At 47.6% G+C, this 19,783-nt stretch overlaps 1 pseudogene; it reads left to right on the top strand.

Moving 5' to 3' along the window:
* The first annotated feature begins 9,357 nt into the window (after positions 1-9,357).
* LOC142588560 (uncharacterized) lies at positions 9,358-10,193 on the top strand (annotated as a pseudogene).
* Positions 10,194-19,783: the final 9,590 nt, after the last annotated feature.

The raw sequence follows: 19,783 nt of genomic DNA, 5'->3' as shown, positions 1-19,783 counted from the left end.
GGCCCCTCCCAATGAACCTCGAGCTTGTTTTTTTTTTTTGACGGTCGCAGCAACATCACTTGGCTACCTTCTTCGAAGGTGCGTTTTTTTGCTGACTTGTCGTAGTATTCCTTTGACAAGGTTTTCGCCGCCTTCATGTGGCTCTCTACAATATCTTTGGTTTTCCCGAGCCTCTGGAGGAGGTCAAGGACGTACGATACTACATTTGGGTCGTCGTCACTGCCTTCCCAAGACTCTCGCAGCATGCGCAACGGAGTTCTTAGGCTCCGGCCATATACAAGCTCCGCGGGGTTAAAGCCGGTGCTCTCATGGGGAGCCGATCTCAAGGCGAACATAGCGGCGGGAATGCAGGCCTCCCAGTCACAGTGACGCTCAAAGCACAGGGCTCTCAATATTCGCTTCAGCACCGAGTGCATACGCTCTACTGGGTTAGATTGCGGGTGATGGATGGAACTGTGCACTACCTTAATGCCGCATCTTTCCAAAAAAGTAGAAGTTAGGCAGCTGGTGAAGACGCTGCCATTGTCGCACTGAATCTCGGAAGGAAACCCGACGCGTGCGAATATTGAGAGCAGAGCGTCCACGACCTGGGAGGAATTTAGCTCCTTAAGAGGTACTGCCTCGGGGAACTTGGTCGCGACACACAGGGCGGTCAGAACATACCTACAACCGTTCGTTGATTCTGGCAGAGGGCCTACAATATCGATTACTAGTAGCCGAAAAGGTTCGGATATGACTGGCACCAACTTCATCGGTGCCTTCCACTTGTCAGTGGATTTGCCGATTCTCTGGCAGGTGTCGCAAGAGCGCACGAATTGTTCGACATCCTTCCAACAATACGGCCAATAAAACTCCTGAGCCATTCTAGCCTTGGTCTTTTTCAAGCCTAGATGCCCTGCCCACGCGTTTTCGTGCGCGAGTTCCAGTAACTGTCGGCGATATTTCCGAGGAATCAGAAGCTGTTCATATTTGCGACCCTGCTTATCCGTGTAGCGGCGGTACAATAAGCCAGACTCCTCGTAAAATGAAACCCTCTTTTTTTTCACTCCCAGTTTGACGCTCTTCATCAGATCGGCTATTGAAGAGTCTTCCTTTTGCTCGCGAATCAGAGTTTCTCTTTCGACTGCAGCTAGCTCCTGCCAGCTGGCGGAAACCGGAGCGAGTATGGAGCCTGCGTCGCCTAACTGCGGCGTCGTGTCCATATCGCGGCTAGCACGGGACGCGTCACTCCCAGTCACTTCCAGGACACGCTCGACCAGGCTAGCCTCCGCGCTCTGCCTCTCCCGTGCCTGCTCGCCACTCAAGTTACCTTGATCAGTCCGTGTGCCGCACCTCTGTTCGCTCACCGACTCAAAGTCAAGTTCCCTCGACAGCTGGCGCGCTTTGGATCGCGTGAGGGCCATGTACGCCACGTCGGCAAAGAATGATTTGCCCTGATCCTTCAGCAGCTGTTCCGAGCTATTTGAGAAGAGGTAGGGAAAGTGCTCCGGGAGGGCGGCAGACACAGCGGCTTCTGTGTTCAGTTTCCCAAACTCTCCTTCAATGATAACCGTTGCGATCGGTAAACAGACACTCTCCTCCTCGGCCACTTGCCGTATCCAAGCGCACTCTCCCGTAAGATCACTCGAGGAGACGAAAGACGGGTGAACAACGTCCATAGTTGCTGCAGAGTCCCGAAGTGCTCGGCACTTCTTGCCGTTTACCTTAATTTCCCGCATATATGGCTCCAAGAGTCGTATGTTTTTGTTAGTTTCCCGTATTGTTGCAAAAGCAATTTTCTCTGGGCAGCTCGCAGCGATGTGCCCTTGCTTTTTGCAATTGTAGCAAGTTAACGGCTTCCGTTTTTCAAAAGAACGCGTCGTATCGTATCGCTGCTTGGGACCATCGTTAGCATTCGGAGACGTATTCTGTCCTTCCCTTACAGTTTCTTTGGTAAGGGACTCGTCTTTCCGAAACTCGCGACGCGTGATTTGCTTCCGTTCATCGGGCTTCCCGGAAAACCCATCTCTCCTATCTGCTTTTTCTACGCGCACTGCCTTGCTGTGCAAGCTGCGGCGGGTGTAATACTCTTCCGCTAACTCTGCTGCCTTGTTTAGCTTAACCTCCTTTAGCCTATCTTGCAGCCAGAGCCTGACATCCTCATCAATGCAACGGTAGAACTGCTCCAACGCGATGCATTCGACGATTTTGTCGCGGTCGTCGTAAACCTCTTCGCCCTTCAGCCATTCCACCAGATCGGCTTTTAGACGAAACGCGAAGTCAACATTCGACTCCTTGCCCTTTTTTGCATACCGGAACCTCTGCCGGAAAGCTTCGGGCGACAATTTGTACTTCCGCAGTAGCGCTTCCTTCACATCACTGTAGCTCTCAAACGCCTCTTTCGATAAGCAAGTTATTACGTCTGATGCCTCCCCAGGAAGCAAGGCTAACAGATTCTGTGCCCAGAGGGATCGCTCAATGCTATTCCGTTCGCACACGTGCTCAAATTTCACGAGGTATTTGGCCATATCCTCTCCGACGACAAAGGGTGGAAGTTGATCGCGTATTCTTGGAACGGTAGAAGTGAGACTAGGCGCCGGCGAGCTGTTTCGAGTCTCCAACTCTTTCATTTTAAGCTCGTGCTCGCGACGTTCCCTTTCTGCCTGCAACTCCCGACGTTCCTTTTCTGCCTGCCACTCCCGACGTTCCTTTTCTTTCCTTTCCTCTTCGCAACGTTCCTTCTCCTCCCTTTCCCGACGTTCATTGATACCCGCCAAGGCCTCTGCGGCTTCCTCAGCCGTTACGTCCCCAGTCCTCATGACCTCAAGGATCGCATTCTTTCTTTTGGTTGAGCCCAACTCAATGCCCAACTCCTCACAAATTTCGAGAAGTTCCTTCACCTTGTACTTCTCCATCGTTCACACTGTCCTCCTGCTGTTTACCCTTCTTGAATATACCTGCCGTACGCTACTATAATGCTACTAGTAAGACATATGCAAGTATTTCACACACTGCCCTGTTTACCCCCTCAGCATCCCCTGGTTTTCAAAACACTCTTACTAGGCTTGAAACACACAAGGTTATCACAATGCAACACCAAATCCTTCCCTAAGCTACTATAACCTGTGTCAGAGAAAGTCTGGTGTTTGAGGTAAACTTCAGGCACTCACCGCGCCGAGGTAGCTGATGCCGGTCAATCCCGTAGCTGCCATCCACTGTTATGACTTTGAGGTGGTCCCGTAGCGCTCGTCACCCGTTTCGTGACAGAGCGTTGGTAGCGAAGACTCCGAGTCAGGCGTTGGTGAGAATAACAAAAGGGACTTTATACACTATATACAGGTCATTATACAGGACATGAAGGGATCGGCACTGGGGCCGAGAGCTCACAGCAAACGCGACTGTTCTCGCACGGCGACGTCCGGCGAAAACGCGTGACACATCTCACTCCAGTCGAGAGCGGCACTCTGCTCCCGGTGGGTCGGCGGATCCGGTTTTCCAGGCGGCGCGCCGCGGCTTATAAGCCCCCAGAAACCACTGTCACTCAAACGGCCCAATACAAAGTGAGCACTCGACGGTCGTCGAAGAGGTCCAACCAGCGACCACGCTGGCCACCCCGTTCAAAGTTGGCGGGCGCGGTGACCTCCAGGGAAGGGGAGGTACGGCGCCGGGCTGTCTGGCACTTGGCGACACGTTTGAACATGTTGCCCGCCGATGCTTCTCCGGAGGACACCACTGCCTGACGGCTCAGCATCTTGACTTGTCAAGGGAGAATTAGGGCGCTGTGCCTTTCGGCGCAGCCCCGGGTTTGTCCAAAGGGCGCTCGCAGGAAAATTCTCCATCTTGCAGATTCGGAATCCGGGCTTGTGGTAATGGCACAACACCGTAAAGGCGGGCAAAGCTGAAATGATTATGAAGCCTATGTGACGTGGGGTAGGGTCGTTTCAAGCATGCGGGTGTTCGAGTGGAGTGAAGGAATTTGTGAAACAGTAATAAAAGGGCAATGTCTCGGCGAGTGTTCAAGGGTTGTAATGAAAGCTTAACTTTTATTTGTGTTACACTAGACTGGGTAGCTGTAATCGTTTATGATGAAGCGGCTTGCTCTGTTCTGGATCCATTATAGCGTTTCAATGAGGTATTTCTGGTGAGGGGACCAAATGGGAGATGCACACTCGAGCTTGGGACGAACGAGAGTTATGTCAGCTATTATAGCTTGCGAAGATTTGAAGGAACATTTCTTAAGTTGCGTCGCAAGTACCCCAACGATTGAGAGGCATTAGCTGAAATGGACGTGATATGCCCCGTCCAAGAAAGATTCGATGTGAATAGAACTCCTAGATACTTATGTTGTGTAGCTGTTGTAACAGTGTAATTGTTAATATGGTAGGGATACAATGAGGTTGCCGACTTGCGGGTAAATGACATTACTTTGCATTTTGTGGTATTTAAAGTCATTAGCCATTTATTGCACCAGCTAATGATTTGTTGAAGGTCTTGCTGATGAACGAGATGATCATCTGAGTTTTTAATTGGGCGATAAATTATACAGTCATCGGCGAATATTCTGATGGTGGAGGACAAATTTTGAGGTAAGTCGTTAATAAATATTAGAAAAAGCAAGGGACCGAGGACGCTACCCTGTGGAACACCAGAAGAAACGTCTGTTACGGAGGAGGAGTAGTTATTTGCAATGGTAAACTGCTGACGATTAGGCAGGAAATGTCGGAGCCATGACAAGGCATTTAGACAGTCCAATTTAAGTGCGGAGAGTTTTGATATTAGGCGACAATGTGCGACACAGTCGAATGCCTTCGAAAAATCAAGGAACAAGCAATCCATTTTTAAGTTATAATTTAAGTTAGTGTGTAGGTCTGTTGTAAATTCATATAAATGTGTCTCGCACGAGAGGACCGTCCTAAAGCCATGCTGATTATGAAAAAGAAATTTGTTAGTCTCAAGATGTCTGTAAATCTGCGAAGCGATAATGTGTTCAAGCAACTTGCAGCGAATGCATGCCAATGAAATGGGACGATAATTCTCACAGGAGTTCCTGTTGCCATCTTTAAATACGGGTATAACTTTCGCCATCTTCCAATCTGCGGGAAGTTGGCGAGTTGCAAGTGACTGTCTGAATATGTGAAAAAGAATTTTGCTTGATATTTCTACCGTATTCTTTCAAATCTTTTAGTTTATACCATCTATGTCACATGAAGAAGACATCTTAAGGTTATTTATGAGAAAAGAGAGGCCCTCCAAAGTGAATTAAATAGGTTCCATGTATTGGTAGCTTAATTCTGAAACCAAAGGTGTACTTGAAGTGTTCTCCTGTGCAAATACAAAGCTGAAGAATGAATTAAAGACCTCCGAACATTCGCTGGCTGGAATAGGAATATTGCTGCTGTTTTGTAATGACAATTCATGTGATTCGTTGTTAGGCTTTATTATTTTCCAAAACTTGGCAGAATTGTTCTTAAGCAGCTTAGGAAGATCATTAAAAAATATTTATCTTTAGCTTCCCCTAGAGCTGAGCAGTACGATTTCAGGTACGTTTTGCAATTCTGCCACGATGCTGATGTGCGATCTCGCTTAGCGATATTATACAAGCGTTTTTTCTTGTTTCTCATGCGCTGAAGCTTTTTAGTAAACCAAGGGTGCAACTTATCGTTAGTTATATTAACGAGTGGAACATACTTGTCTACTAATGCGCATAGTGTATTTTTAAACATGAGCCAGTTTTCTTCAACAGATCTATCGTAAAATGACGGCCACATTGTGTTTTCGAAGAAAGTTTCAAATTCTGAGATTATTGTTTTATAATTGCCTTTACTGTAATCACGAATTTGTTTTCTCGTTCTACCCGTAACCGGTGGCGTTGTGTTTATTGTTATTTGGAGCAAATTGTGGTCGCTGAAACCATCCAAATATTCTATGTGACCTATTGTTTCAGGTGTTGTACTAAGAATGAGATCTAAAACATTGGCACCACGTGTAGGTTTCGTGACAGCTTGAAAGAGATTAAAGTCTAAAGACAAGTTGATGAATTCAGACGATATATGACAAGGAGATGATAAATTCGTCCAATTGATTAGTAGATAATTGAAATCCCCAAGAAGATGAATTAAATCAGCCGGGAAGAGTTCCAAGGCTTTGTTGATTGTATCGCGCAGAACATTGATGAAAGAATTGTTAGAATCTGGTGCACGGTAACAATTACCTATTAGTAGAGGGTTTTAGAATTTGGGGCCCCACAGAGTTTTGCGGGTGTTAGCGTAGGGGCACGCAGGAGTGAAGAGTTTTAGAATAGGGTTTTACGTTTGCGGATAGCGTCTTGTGCTGACGGCGTCACTACGGCGTCAAAGAAAAACTATTAGAAATAATCAAATAAAATATGCCATTTTATAATAGGAAAAGCAATTTTGACTTGCACGTATTCGCGTTTAATTACAATTTAAAGGTTATTCTGTAAGCTGCAAACAATTAGTTGCGCTTAGTTTTGAGCAAACCAACTTTACGTGCCTTCACCAGCTTAGCCGTGTTAGGCCCACCAGCCATAAAATCCACAATCGAAATCGGAATCAGCGGCATCTAATGAATAAATTTTCATAACACACGCTAGTTGAGATAAAGCGATAACAGCAGTCACTTCTCCTAGCTTGCGAACTTCACGCGTTACCACGAATCGAACCCAGTTTGGTGCTAGGTTGGAGCCGTCGCTATGGTGTTCTAGAAGGGGGTAGTGGGCTCAGGAGCCGGAGCGCCCTGTGCATTGCAGCGAGGCGGCGAGTGTGGACGGGACGCGGATTTCGGTGGCGGCGCTGTAGTCGCGTGGGCTGGCTCCCTCCGCTGCTTCGCCATAGAATAATGTGCTTCGCGCGCTTCTTCGTGCGGGCTTGATTCGCGACGTTGACTGTTTTTTGGTGTTTCAACCTACCGTTCGAGTCTGTTTCGCGCGCAGTCGGCCGAACACGTGAGCAGTAGGAAGGTCGAAACGTCAACGGCAGCGATCCTGCTTCGCTCCCGGCTGTGAAACAGGATGTAAGTGGAAAAAAGGAAAGCAGCCGTCGTTCACCGCGCCGAAAGATGAATAAACACAGCGAATTCGGGAAGGCAACTTGCACCGCCAAGACAAAAAACTCGACGAAACATGTGCGGTTTGTGTGCGAAACACGCTAAAAGAGTAGGTGGATTTTTAAGCTATTCAACTGCAGATGGCCTAAGGGTTACGATATCTATAGCACGCTATCACTGCTGGATTATCTTGTCAGCCAGGGATTTAGGTATGTTATGACATACAGGTTAAGCCAGGATTCGCTGGAAAACTTTTTCGGTATAGTCAGGCAATCATGTGGGTCTAATGTCCACCCAACACCAACGCAGTTTCTAATTGTCGTTAATTGCCTATCCTTTTATAACCTTGCGAAAATAGTACGCTCAGGCAATGCTGACCTTAATAGAGCTAGTGGAGAAATGAGTTCTCTCCTGAGTGCGCAAGATGCTCCAGCTCAATAAGCCAGGGCTGCTGCAATCGACCATCTCATTGAGGAAGGAAACCTTCAGCCGAGCGCATGCTTCGTAGTATTCCTGCTGAGCACAGAGAGTTGGTGGAGCAGAAGAGCGACGACCGTCTAATACATTACATGGCAGGATATGTTGCTCGAAAGTTTCTGAAGTGTTATGACTGCATGTCTTGCAAGGCCTTTCTTATGGAAACCCCCAATACGGAAAGCAGAAACTCTGAGTTCACTGTGACATGCGACAAGGGAGGGTTGTTATATCCTTCGCTGGAGCTTTTCAGGGCAGTGAAGAAGTTGGAGGACATCTTCACTGTGTTCTTCAGCCGAGAGAAACTCTGCAGTGACAGCATAGTGGATGTAATGTTGCTAGTGAAGGAGAACTTCGGCTATGCCTTAGGCTGCAGCCAGCACTAAGATACGCTCACAACAGAGTTGACGAAGTTCTATGTGCTGACCAGGCTGCACTTCTATGTAAAATGGATCAACCAATCGAGACAGGAACGGCGTAAAAAGAAATTGCACGCGAAGATAAGCCGTTCCTCATAGTGCCTCTCTCGTAGCAGCCATGCACTTTGAGAAAGGAGTAGCTGCCCATCTTTTGTACCAATAAAGAGTTGTTTGTGGCTACCACGAGTTCTCTTTATTTTGCTGTGTTACGAAATTTCGCTATCCCTGGTAACCACTACGACCGCATAATAGTGGCATCACCATAGGATTAACTCCCTAGCTTTCAGTGGATATATGCTTTCGTAAACAAAATCGCAGTTAAAGGAATAAAACCTCATCATATCTGGCCTCTGTTCCGAATGTGTTAGTACACGCGCCGCAATTGTTTGGCTCACTTCAACTTGTGAATGCAATTGGGTCCTGACCTTATAAAAAGTGTTAATGGCAAATGAATTAAGCAAATTACCCATTCACATATTTGCCTCTTCTACGGTGTTCGCGAGCTTTTAGTTTAGAAATCAGTCGCATCGTTGTGCGGCCGTTAGTCTGCACTCCTTGGGTCGGCTTTATTTTCACGCAAGCTTGAAGAACGTCCGTCTTTCCACCTTTCTCTGCGCCTTGTCTTAATTTCAGATGAAGTTTTCAGAAAACATGCTACGGAGCTGCGCGCTTTCTTTTTTCGGCATGACACGAAGCGCACACGACTTTCTCTACATTGAAAATACTCAGTTTCGCGTTCCGTACAGCCCATGCTCTAGTGGCGCCATCTGGCGGCATCGACGTGAGATGCCACACCCGCGGGCTCTCCCTGACCCCGCTACCCCCTTCTAGTTCACTGTACCGTCGCTTCGATGGGTGCCACCATGTTTGCTGACGCAAAGCTTTTGGGGCCGCTATTTGGGCTCCCTCTAAATCGGCGAAATAGCGTTCCCAACGCAAAACCCAAACGCAGTTTGTGTCTTGCGCATGCGCAGTGGCTTCGATGCTATTTCTTTGGGGCCCCAAAACGTTTGGGGCCCCTATTCAAAAACTCTCTAGTATCCTAGAAGATGAGATCGTGCAGGCCACCCAAACAATCTCGAGATAAGAATTAGTGTTGACTAAAAATGACGTAATGGTTTTCTTTACACCAATCAAGACACCGCCTCCTCTTTTAATAGAGCGGTCACACCTGTAGTGTATATTAACAGCATTTAGCCAAATCTGAGTACTGGGTTGGCAACCTGGAATAAAACATGGGGGCTTGAGCAATGAGTGCGTATCACCGTGTCACTCCAATCTAATCAATCAAACATCATCCCGGTCTACGCAAACACTAAAATGGTGACAGAAGTGTTACTTGGTCTCATGCGAGTGCCAAACCAACAGTCAATCCGTCGTACCGTCCCTCAGCAGCAAGCGGCAACCGGCAATCGCACCCATGGCACACGCGCTTCCTCCCTGCTCAAGTTTCGACCTTCGCGCCACAGACGCCAACAATACTGCTCACGAATGGACCAAGTGGATAGAAAGGTTTGAGAACTTTCTTTTAGCGTGTGACATCATGGCAGATGCGCGCAAGAAAGCTCTCCTCCTGCACTACGTCGGCGAGGAAGTCTACGAATATTTCGCTTCCTCCCCGACAGCCCTACACAAGCTGCAACAGCTACAAGCACGACGCAGACCACGCCGAGCCCATCGACGCCAGAATACGATGCCGCACGAGCGAAACTGAGTGCATACTTCGCCCAGCGAGTGCACTCCACCTTTGCGATCTACAAATTTCGCCAAGCCCAGAAAAACGTTGGTGAGCCACTGGACGCATTCTACGCGCGCCTCCGGCAGCTCTGTTGCCACTGTAACTTCGAGAACGTCGACGCTGAAGTCCAGAACCAAATAATCCTCGCCACAACGTCGTCTCGCCTTCGCAAATATGCAATGCTTCATTCTCTCACTTTACCAGGCTTACTTAAACAAGGAACAATGCTCGAGTATGTCCAAAGGGATGTATGCGAAATCGAAAAGAACGTCGATAGCAATGTGCCGGTGCTCGCAGTGCACAAGAAGGACAGCCCCATGGCCAACACCAAAGAAACAGTCGACAGATGCCACGACAAATCTATGCACCGCAACGACCTCGTGTCTCATCAGCAGATTGACGAAACTGCGGTGGCAAGTGGCCTCACCAAGGCGGACGATCAAGTTGTGCTGCATGAGGCAAGGCATGTAACAAGGTTGGTCACTTTGCACGATTCTGTCGTTCAACGAGACAAATAGTACACGCAGTGGACTGTGACAATGGTTCAAACAGGAATAGGACAGTCTGCAGTAAGAAGAGTTCTAGTACCAAAGAATGTGCTGCCACCCGTGACATCAGTTCAAGCAGTGACGAGTATGTTTTCGTTGCCATGACCTCACCTCAGGCAGGCCCATCCCCAAAAGTTATTGTCACTTTCAACAATGTGATGGTCACTTTCATAATCGACACAGGTGCAACAGTGTCGATTGTTGGTGAAAATGACTTTAAGAGCTATCGCCTAATGGTGAAACTCCAGGAAACATCCGTCAGAGTGTTCCCATACAAACAAACATCTCCTCTTGAACTTCTAGGCAAAGTCTCTGTCACAATGAGATACAAAGATAATTAACTGCATTGAAGAAGAAATATTTGTCATTCGAGGAAACTGTACACCACTCTTAAGCTTCACAGCAGCTCCCAACCTGGGGCTTGTCCAGATCACATACCAAGTTAATGAGTATCAAGGTGACAAGTCAATCGTGGAAGCATTCCCCAAGTTGTTTAGTGGAGTTGGAAAACTCAAAAACCGCCACATTCATATTTTGTGGACGACACTGTCCCACTTGTTGCACAACCACACAGGCGTATTCCGTTTGCCTTACGTGACGCCACAGAGAAAGAACTTGAACGCCTTCTGTCAGAAGACATCATTGAGCCAGCCATAGGACCTACACCGTGGGTGTCCCCTGTGGTTATTCTGCCTAAACCGCATCAGCCTGATGAAATTCGAATCTGCATTGACATGTGTGTTGTCAACATTGCCATTCAACGTGAACGACATTTGTGCCCAACAGTGGATGACATCATTGTTGCCTTAAATGGAGCAACAATGTTCTCCAATCTTAACTTAAGGAATGGATATCATCAGTTGGAACTTGACCCTTCCTCAAGGCAACTCACCACGTTCTCAAAACATGTTGGGTTGTTTCGCTACAAACGACTGAACTTCGGCATCAGCAGCGCAGCAGAAATCTTTCAGAGCACCATACGCCAAGTGCTCAACGGCATCCCCAATGTCCTGAATGTTAGTGATGTTATTCTTGTTTTTGGGCAAACAAAACAGGAGCACGACTTGTCCTTGGAAGCCATTCTGCAGCGACTCCAAGAAGCTGGATTGACACTGAATGAAAAGAAGTGTCACTTTCATCAACGTGAACTGAACTTCTTTGAACTTAATTTTTCAGCTGATGGCGTTCGCCCTGATCCTAAGAAGATAGCAGCCTTCCTACAGATTAAAACACCGGAATCACCACAAGAAGTGAAGAGCCTGCTAGGAATGGTCAACTATTCAGGCAGATTTCTGAGAAATCTTGCTGACCTCACACAGCCTTTACGTGAACTGACACTGAAGAATGTTGTCTGGGAGTGGACAGAACGACAGCAGAATGCTCTTGAGAGCCTAAAGCAAGCCATGTCCGAAGCCTCCACCCTTGCTTACTTTGACCCATCCAAACCGACAGAATTGGTGGTAGATGCAAGTCCACATGGACTGGGTGCGATCCTTACACAGCGTGACAGTGAAGACATTGCAGTGATAGCTTATGCAAGTAGAGCGCTTACACCAGTTGAAAGTCGCTACTCCCAAATTGAACGTGAGATTCTCGCAGCTGTATGGGCCATGGAGCACTTCCGTCTTTACCTTTGTGGAGTCAACTTCCTTTTGCTGACTGATCACAAGCCTTTAGTGAGCATACTGGGAAACCCAAGATCATCACCATCTGCCCGCATTGAGCGCCTTGCTCTACGCATTCAACAGTACAAGTTTGTTGTACAACACACTGCAGGAAGTAGTAACCCTTCCGATTACCTTTCCAGACATCCAGTTCCTGAAACGAGAATGTGTGCCCGCATCAACAAAGTACCTAATGAGTATGTAAACTTTATCCAGCGCCACAACATCCCAAAGGCCTTCTCGGTTCAAGAAGTCGCTGATGCAACGAAAGCAGACCAGCAGCTACAGTCACTTATCAGTGCTATCCAGCACCCCATACTCACCAGCTGGGTCTCAGATGAACTGAAGCCATTTGCATCTATAAAAACAGAACTAACAACAACGCCCGAGGGCATCGTCCTTCGAGGAACACGCCTAGTTCTTCCCGCTACTCTGCAGAAACAAGCAGTGCTGCTTGCCCACAAGGGCCATCAAGGGATTGTGAAAACAAAACAAATGTTAAGAGAAAAAGTGTGGTTCCCAGGCATGGATAAGCTCGTGCACACTTTGATTAAAAGCTGCCTACCATGTCAAGCAGGTGTTCCCCAAGCAAAGCAAGAACCACTTGCCATGACGGAACTACCCAGTGGTCCCTGGGAAGAAGTATCAGTCGACTTTTGTGGTCCCTTCCCAGACGGAAAGTACGCTATGGTGGTGTTAGATGACTTCTCACGATACCCAGTGGTACAAGTCATACACTCCACAAGTGCAAACAATGTGCTTCCCTCCCTACGACAAGTGTTTTGCCAGTTTGGAATCCCTGCACAGGTAAAAAGTGACAATGGGCCACCATTCCAAGGCAAAGAGTTTGCTGCATTCACAAAAGAATTTGGATTTCGGCATCATCTGATCACACCTTTGTGGACTCAAGCTAATGGCGAAGCTGAGCGTTCATGAGAACATTGAAAAAGCATGTTCACACTGGTCAGCTTTAGAACACAGATTGGAAAGTAGAGCTCGACACTTTCCTGATGTCATACAGGTCTTCAAAACACTTGACTACAGGAAGATCACCGTATGAACTGCTGCCTGGCAGACCCACGAGAAATCTTCTCCCTTGCTTTGTTGAAGCTGGTTCGGAAACGGAAGACGTAACAAAGTTGAAACAACTGTGCTCGAGAAAAGGGCATACAACAAACAACACGCTGATGCACCAAGGCACGCTCAACCACATCGCTTCTGTGTCGGTCAACGAGTCTTGTGCAAGCAAGACAGGCACGACAAGTTCACTTCGTACTATGATCCAGACCCCTATACCATTGTCAGCGTTCATGGATTACAAATCAAGGCATCGAGAGGAAATAGAGTAATAATGCGCAACTATAGTTTTTTTCAAAGATGCCTCTGGCCTTAAACAAGCACCAGCCAAAACATCATTTGACTGTGATGACATCATATATCCTCTACCTACCTCAGTGCCAGATCCTGCACCACCTGCATTGCACCAGAGTTCTCCGAGAGAGCACTACCCAAAGAGAAACAGAAAGCCTCCACGCCATCTTTCTGATTTCGCAACCTGACATTGTGGCTGTTTGTTCGTAGGAGACATTCACGACTTTTCGACAGTGAACTGTTTTCCGTTTATGGTTTCCCTAATCACATTGTGTCCGCATTCATTTCATTTTCCCCAAGGAGGGTAATGTAGTGTCTATTAACAGCATTTAGCCAAATGTGAGTACTCGGTTGGCAACCTGGAATAAAGCATGGGAGCTTGAGCAATGAGTACGTATCCCCGTGTCACTCCAATCTAATCAATCAGACCGCATCCGGTCTACGCGAACACTACAACACCTATATATGTCATACATGCTTGAAGATGAAAGGATTTCATCATTCGTTATTGCGGAATGTAGCCATGTCTCTGTGAAATCGATAATGTGCAATTTACTGTTTTCCAAGAAGGAAGAGATGAGATCGCGCTTTGATAATATGCCTCGTATGTCGGCATACGATAATGATAGCGAGGGTGAAGGGGTTAGCTTTAGTACTTGGTGACTCTGTGCGCATGCTCCCAACCGTAGCTATCTATTCAGCGGGACAACTGCACTTGCAGAACCATCGTAGATAAAAGTTCATGAATCAATACGCAGCTTGTCCACTGAAAGCTTGAAAGCTTTATTCTGGGTTTTCGCAAATTCAATTAACTTTTGTCTAGCACGTCGAGTTTCCGGTGAAAAATCTTCGCGAATGGAATATGACGTTCCCTTCAGTTTGTGTGCCGAAGAGAGAAAGCGATCTTTGTCTTTAAAGACGGTCAGCTTGGCTATGATTGGTCTCCGCTTGTCCTCGCTATATCTTCCCAACCGATGCACTCGCTCAAATTGTTGTTCACTTATTTTGATGCCAAGCTCATCCGCACAGAAGTCAATTATTTTTTGCTCCTACTTTGTCCAATCTTCTCTAGCGTTATCTTCCAAACCAAAGAAAAGCAGATTCAACGTCGCAGCCTATTCTCGGAGTCGTTACAGCGTGCCTTAATAACCGCCACCTGCTCAGACACCACGCGTACAGCGTCGGAATCTGTCCCAGCTTTAAATGTGCAATTTAACTCCATTGCTTTTTCCAAAGACACAATCTTGTCACTTAAAATTATAATTTTGTTGTCAGATTCCACATGCTTCTCTCTGGTAAACTTCAAATCAGCTATCAGGGAAGCTTGACCCTCTTCAAGCCGGCGGATAGCATCTATAGCCTGGGCAAGTGAATCTGCTTCACCTTTTGTCATAAGGCCAGGATTAGATTCTATATCTTCCGAAAGCAATAGTAAAATAGCAGACAAGGTACGAAATTTGCAAGTAAACAGAGTCATCAAAAACTTCAAATTTTCAATAGACTGTGGTGGGCACGACACCGCCAACAAAGAGCAATTACTTCTAAAACAACAACAAATTGGTTCATATCGTTCATTGCTTTCTTTTTTGGCACTTGCAGCAAAGTAATGCATTACTGAATCAAACAGATAGCTGATGACAGCATAATTCCAGTGAATTCAAACAGGACTTAATTGTTGCACAAGCACTGTAACGTTATTGATGCCGAGCCATGTTATTTAAATGTTGATGTAAAACTTTAAAATAACAGAAGAGAGGCTAAATATATCTTTGCATTCTTCGCTACACATTTATTTAGAAAGCTGCCGAGTATGCATGGAAAGAAGCCAGAGAGAAATTGTTTGAGGTGCATTACAAAATTATCATAAAAGGCTCATCTCTGAGCTTCCTGTCCAAAAAGCAGTTTAAGATCTGACGTTTTCTGCTTACACGTTACGCTGAACTTATTTTATTTCTACTCGCGTTTTCTAAATAAGGTTCTAAACAAAAAAGCAGTTGTGTGTGAATAGTGAATTTAACTGAGCGCTTTTATATTGAAGTGCTTCGGGCCTCCAAAATCATCCGTTGTACAGGTCACTTCGTTGTAAAGGTAGCACACCACAAACCTCACAATAGAACCGCGACAGAATTATTCCTTCATTATACGGGTAACATCGTTGTATAAGCATTTGTTATAGAGGTGCTTGACTGTGTTAAATTTTGAATCAAATCCAGGAAAGAAAGGTGAATACCGAATCAATTATCAGAAAATTTAATGCAGTTAAAGGACACTAAAAGTTAATGTTAAGTCAACGTGGACTGTTGAAATACTATTCCAAAAACCTCGAAACGCTTGTTTCATGCGAAGAAGAGACTTTTTTAAAGAAAAAATGCGCTCTGAAGCGTCTGCGTACCTCTAGCGCAGTTCAAATCGCCCGACCTCCGATCAAGGAATGGGGAAGTCATGGTCTCACAGTGGCGTTGGGCCGACGGTGAGTAAAATGGCCCCCGCAGACGGCGCTACGGCTTTTCTGCGCAAAACGCAAAAGCGCATCCAAAAACAGAGCCAAAACATAGCCGACAGCAGTGTGAAAGCGGAACTATGGTGGCTAGCGGAAGGGAAAGCGCGCGTGATGAACTGGTTCTTTATTTTATGACGCCAAATTTGACGCTCGTTGCAATGGACGACCCTGACAACGACACATTGGCTCGCGATGCTGGGCTCGATTTCAGCTATTTAAGCACTGATGAACGTGACCTGCCGCTGAGGGCTCGCGCTGCCGGCGTCGTTGCGTACTACTACGACGGCAACTGTATGTCATGGCTGTACATATTCGCACATTTGTAGCTTTTCCTTCATGAAAACCAAATGCCGCACTCATCGCCCCGGAATCGACCTGCAGTTCTTGCGTGCTGGAGAATGCAGGCAAGACCGACGGAACAGCGCTACGGGAAAGCATTGCTTTAAAAGGCACTCCTCACGACTTCAGTAAGTCGGCGTTGAACTCGTAATCCTCTGGACGAAAGTGCAGCGAGTACACTATGCGATTTTTCGGCTCTTTGCCAACGCGCTGTGGCAGAGGTACGGCACTTAACCATTTCGAACAGATAGGTTCACTCGGTGTCACACAGTGATAAGTAACGTTGGATTCGCCGCTGCAAGTGCCCTTGGCCAACTTCCGCGGACCGTTCACGCATCCCACGACGTCACATGGACGTGGCATTCTCTCGATGCAGAAAGGAACGTACCGACAAGCCCGCTACACTAGAACAGTGGACGCAAGAACTAAAGGAGGACGCCCGCAACGCGACCAAAGAAATAGAAACAGATGTCCAGACAATCGCGATAGACGCTAAGCTCGCTCACATGCTGGAAGCGAAAAGATCCATACTGCAGAGATGGCGTACCCAGAGACTCAATAGAAGACTTACGAAAAAGATTGCATTACTGAACAAGGACACTGAGCACCACTGTGTGGTACTCTCCAACCAACAATGGGGCGAAGTATGTGCAAGGGCCGATGGCAGCATGGCATCTGGAAAAACTTGAAACCTACTCAAACACCTTCTTAACAAAGGTCAAGCCAGGAGCTCCCAGACCAAGGCGGCTGACAAGATAGCGAAACGTGAACTCAAAAACTCCAACGAGCAGGAATTTATGGCAAGACTTGCCTAAAGATACATGTGCCACTCTCGAGCAGCCACGAAAACGAGGCCGAGGCACCCGGTTCCCCGTACACGGGAGCGGACAACCCCGACCTCGATGAACCCTTCACCCTGAAAGAAATCAGGACCGTCCTTCAAAACCTGAATGGCACATCGGCCCCAGGTCCGGACGGTATTTGTAACAAGGCCCTTCGTAACTTAGACGAAGACTCCGTCCGGTTCCTAGCGGATCAAATCAATCAGGTCTGGGCTTCCGGCAGGGTCCCACCGGAATGGAAGAACGCCACCACGGTTCTCATTCCAAAGCCCAACAAGCCCTCGGGCGTCGAGAACCTCAGACCCATATCACTCACGTCGTGCGTGGGTAAGGCGGCGGAACACGCCATTCAGAACAGAATCTCCAGATTCCTCGAAAACAAGGGACTGTTACCACACACCCTCATCGGATTTAGACCCGGTCTATCAACTCAAGACACCATGATTTTAATCAAGCACCAAATAATTGATGACCCCATTAGAAACGCCAAGGCCATTCTTGGGTTGGATCTAGAGAAAGCGTTCGATAACCTCTCTCACCAATACATTGTGGACACCATTTCCGAACTCAACCTCGGAGCTAGATTCCACTCGTACGTCAAGTCATTCTTGGATAACAGGACGGTTACGCTCCGATTTGCCGACCTCTCCACGGAGACACTCTCGCTGGGGAGCAGGGGTGCCCCCCAAGGCTCGGTCATCTCCCCTATGCTTTTGAACCTTGCCATGGCGGGACTTGCTGAGAAACTAGTACAGATCCACGGGCTCGAGCACACCATATACGCAGATGACATCACCATGTGGGTGTCCAAAGGAACCCCGGGCATGGTGCAGCTAGGACATCTTGCAAGGAGCAGTGAACGCCATACAAGAATTTCTATTTCCCACAGGACTCAGATGCTCGCCTACCAAGTCGGAGCTGCTCGTACGCAGACCCACGCAGAAGGGCCGCAGGCCATACTCGTCAGACTTCGAGTATAATCAGGAAATTACCGTACGAACCACTTCGGGACACGCCATACCGTGCGTCGACAAACTCAGTCCTGGGTATGATCGTAGAGACTAAAAACGTCAATGCCTGTAGTGTTCAGAAGCTTATCACCAAAACCAACAACGCTATTGAGATCATCAGAAGAATTGCCAATAGACACAGGGGCCTCAAGGAACATAATCTCATCAAACTCATACTAGCGTTCGTCACATGTCACTTCGCATACGTTGCGGCAATGCTCAATTGGACACGATCCGAAAGAGACAGACTGAATTCCCAAATCAGAAAGGTCACCAAGCAAGCCCTCGGCTTTCCAACCAGCACCAGCAACGAAAAGCTGGGGTACCTGGGCATGCACAACACCATGGAAGAAAGTGCTGAAGCCCAGCAGCGCGCCCAGCTTGCTAGGCTTTCGACGACGCCTCCGGGGCGCACGATCCTAGAGAAGCTAGGCTTTGTTCAAGGAGACATAGAAAAAGACTTTTGCGCACCTCCCACGGGACGTCCGCGCCAAGATCACAGTCCGCCCTATACCCAGAAACGTACACCCCGAAAACAACAGGGGCAGACGACAAGCGAGAGGACAATTCCTTCTTAACCAAGCCCTGGCGAACCGTGATCGCTCAGCTTTTGTGGACGCGGCGGAATGCGCGGGAAACAAAGCTCTCGCAGTGGCGGTTGTGGACGGCCGCGGATCCGCAAGATATGCAGCCACGGTAATTGCAAGGAAGCCTGAACAGGCCGAACAGGTTGCGATCACTGTTGCGCTCACCGACGACAATCTTTGCCATATCTACAGCGACTCCATAGCCGCTATCAGAGCTTTCCAAAAGGGCACGGTCTGCGCACAGGCTCCCAGAATTGTTTCAAATAAAGATTAAGAATCACTTCATATACTGGTTCCCGGCACACTTAGGACCAAAGATCGGCGACGTCCCCAACCTTAACCAGGCGGCACACGAGGCTGCGCGCGCGCTTACAGAACGCGCGGCTTCACCCAACCACTCGGAGAATAAGGACGCGCCCACTACATACAATGAAATCACTAAATACTACTACCTACAACGCAGACAGTATAGCACGCCACACCGCATGCTCACTCGAGCTCAGGCGGTTACACTCAGAATGCTACAAACAGACACATACCCCACGCAAAACAGATTACACCATTACATGCCTGAGCTCTACGACAAGTCTTATTGCACCAATTGCAATACATCCCTTAACGTATATCATTTACTCTGGCCGTGCTCGCAAGCTCACATAAACTCCGAACCGGACAAGCGCAAGTTTGAAAAAGCAATCCGAAGCGAAGAACTCGCTCCCCAACTCTGGGCCGTCCAGCAGGTACACGACGCCGCCAGGAAACTCAACCTCCCGGTTCCGTCGTGGGAGACGCCCACTCCATGAGAGCCCAAAGCTCTCGTGGCCTGCAGGACCTGAATAAAGTTGATTTCCTTCCTTCCTTCTCGCTGCTTGTTCCAAATGCAAGTTTCGCGAGCAAGCAGAACCAGTGCTGCACGGCGCGATAATGAAACAACTGAAGCTCCAAAGCGCGCGCGGCCCAGAGTCGAGCGCCCAGAGTCGAGCGAAAACGAAACCTTTCGACCACCCATACTACTGAAGGGTAACGTCAAAATGTTATTTTTTTTCTTATAATTGAACAGAAATAGACAAGTAGCATTTTCTTCCGTCTTATAACCTAATGAAATGATATTTTTAATACGTGTAGTTCAGTACTAGTGACATATATTATGATGAGGAGTGCCTTCGTCATCGGGCTAGTACTGGAACGTCGCTGGGGGTCTCAAATCGTGTCATGCATTTACCTCAATTTCTCGGTTACTAAAGTCC

The sequence above is a fragment of the Dermacentor variabilis genome, chromosome 7, assembly GCF_050947875.1.
Source record: "Dermacentor variabilis isolate Ectoservices chromosome 7, ASM5094787v1, whole genome shotgun sequence".
NCBI lineage: Eukaryota > Metazoa > Arthropoda > Arachnida > Ixodida > Ixodidae > Dermacentor > Dermacentor variabilis.
The sequence above is the reverse complement of the archived record's forward strand: the minus strand, read 5'-3'. Positions and strand labels throughout refer to the sequence as shown.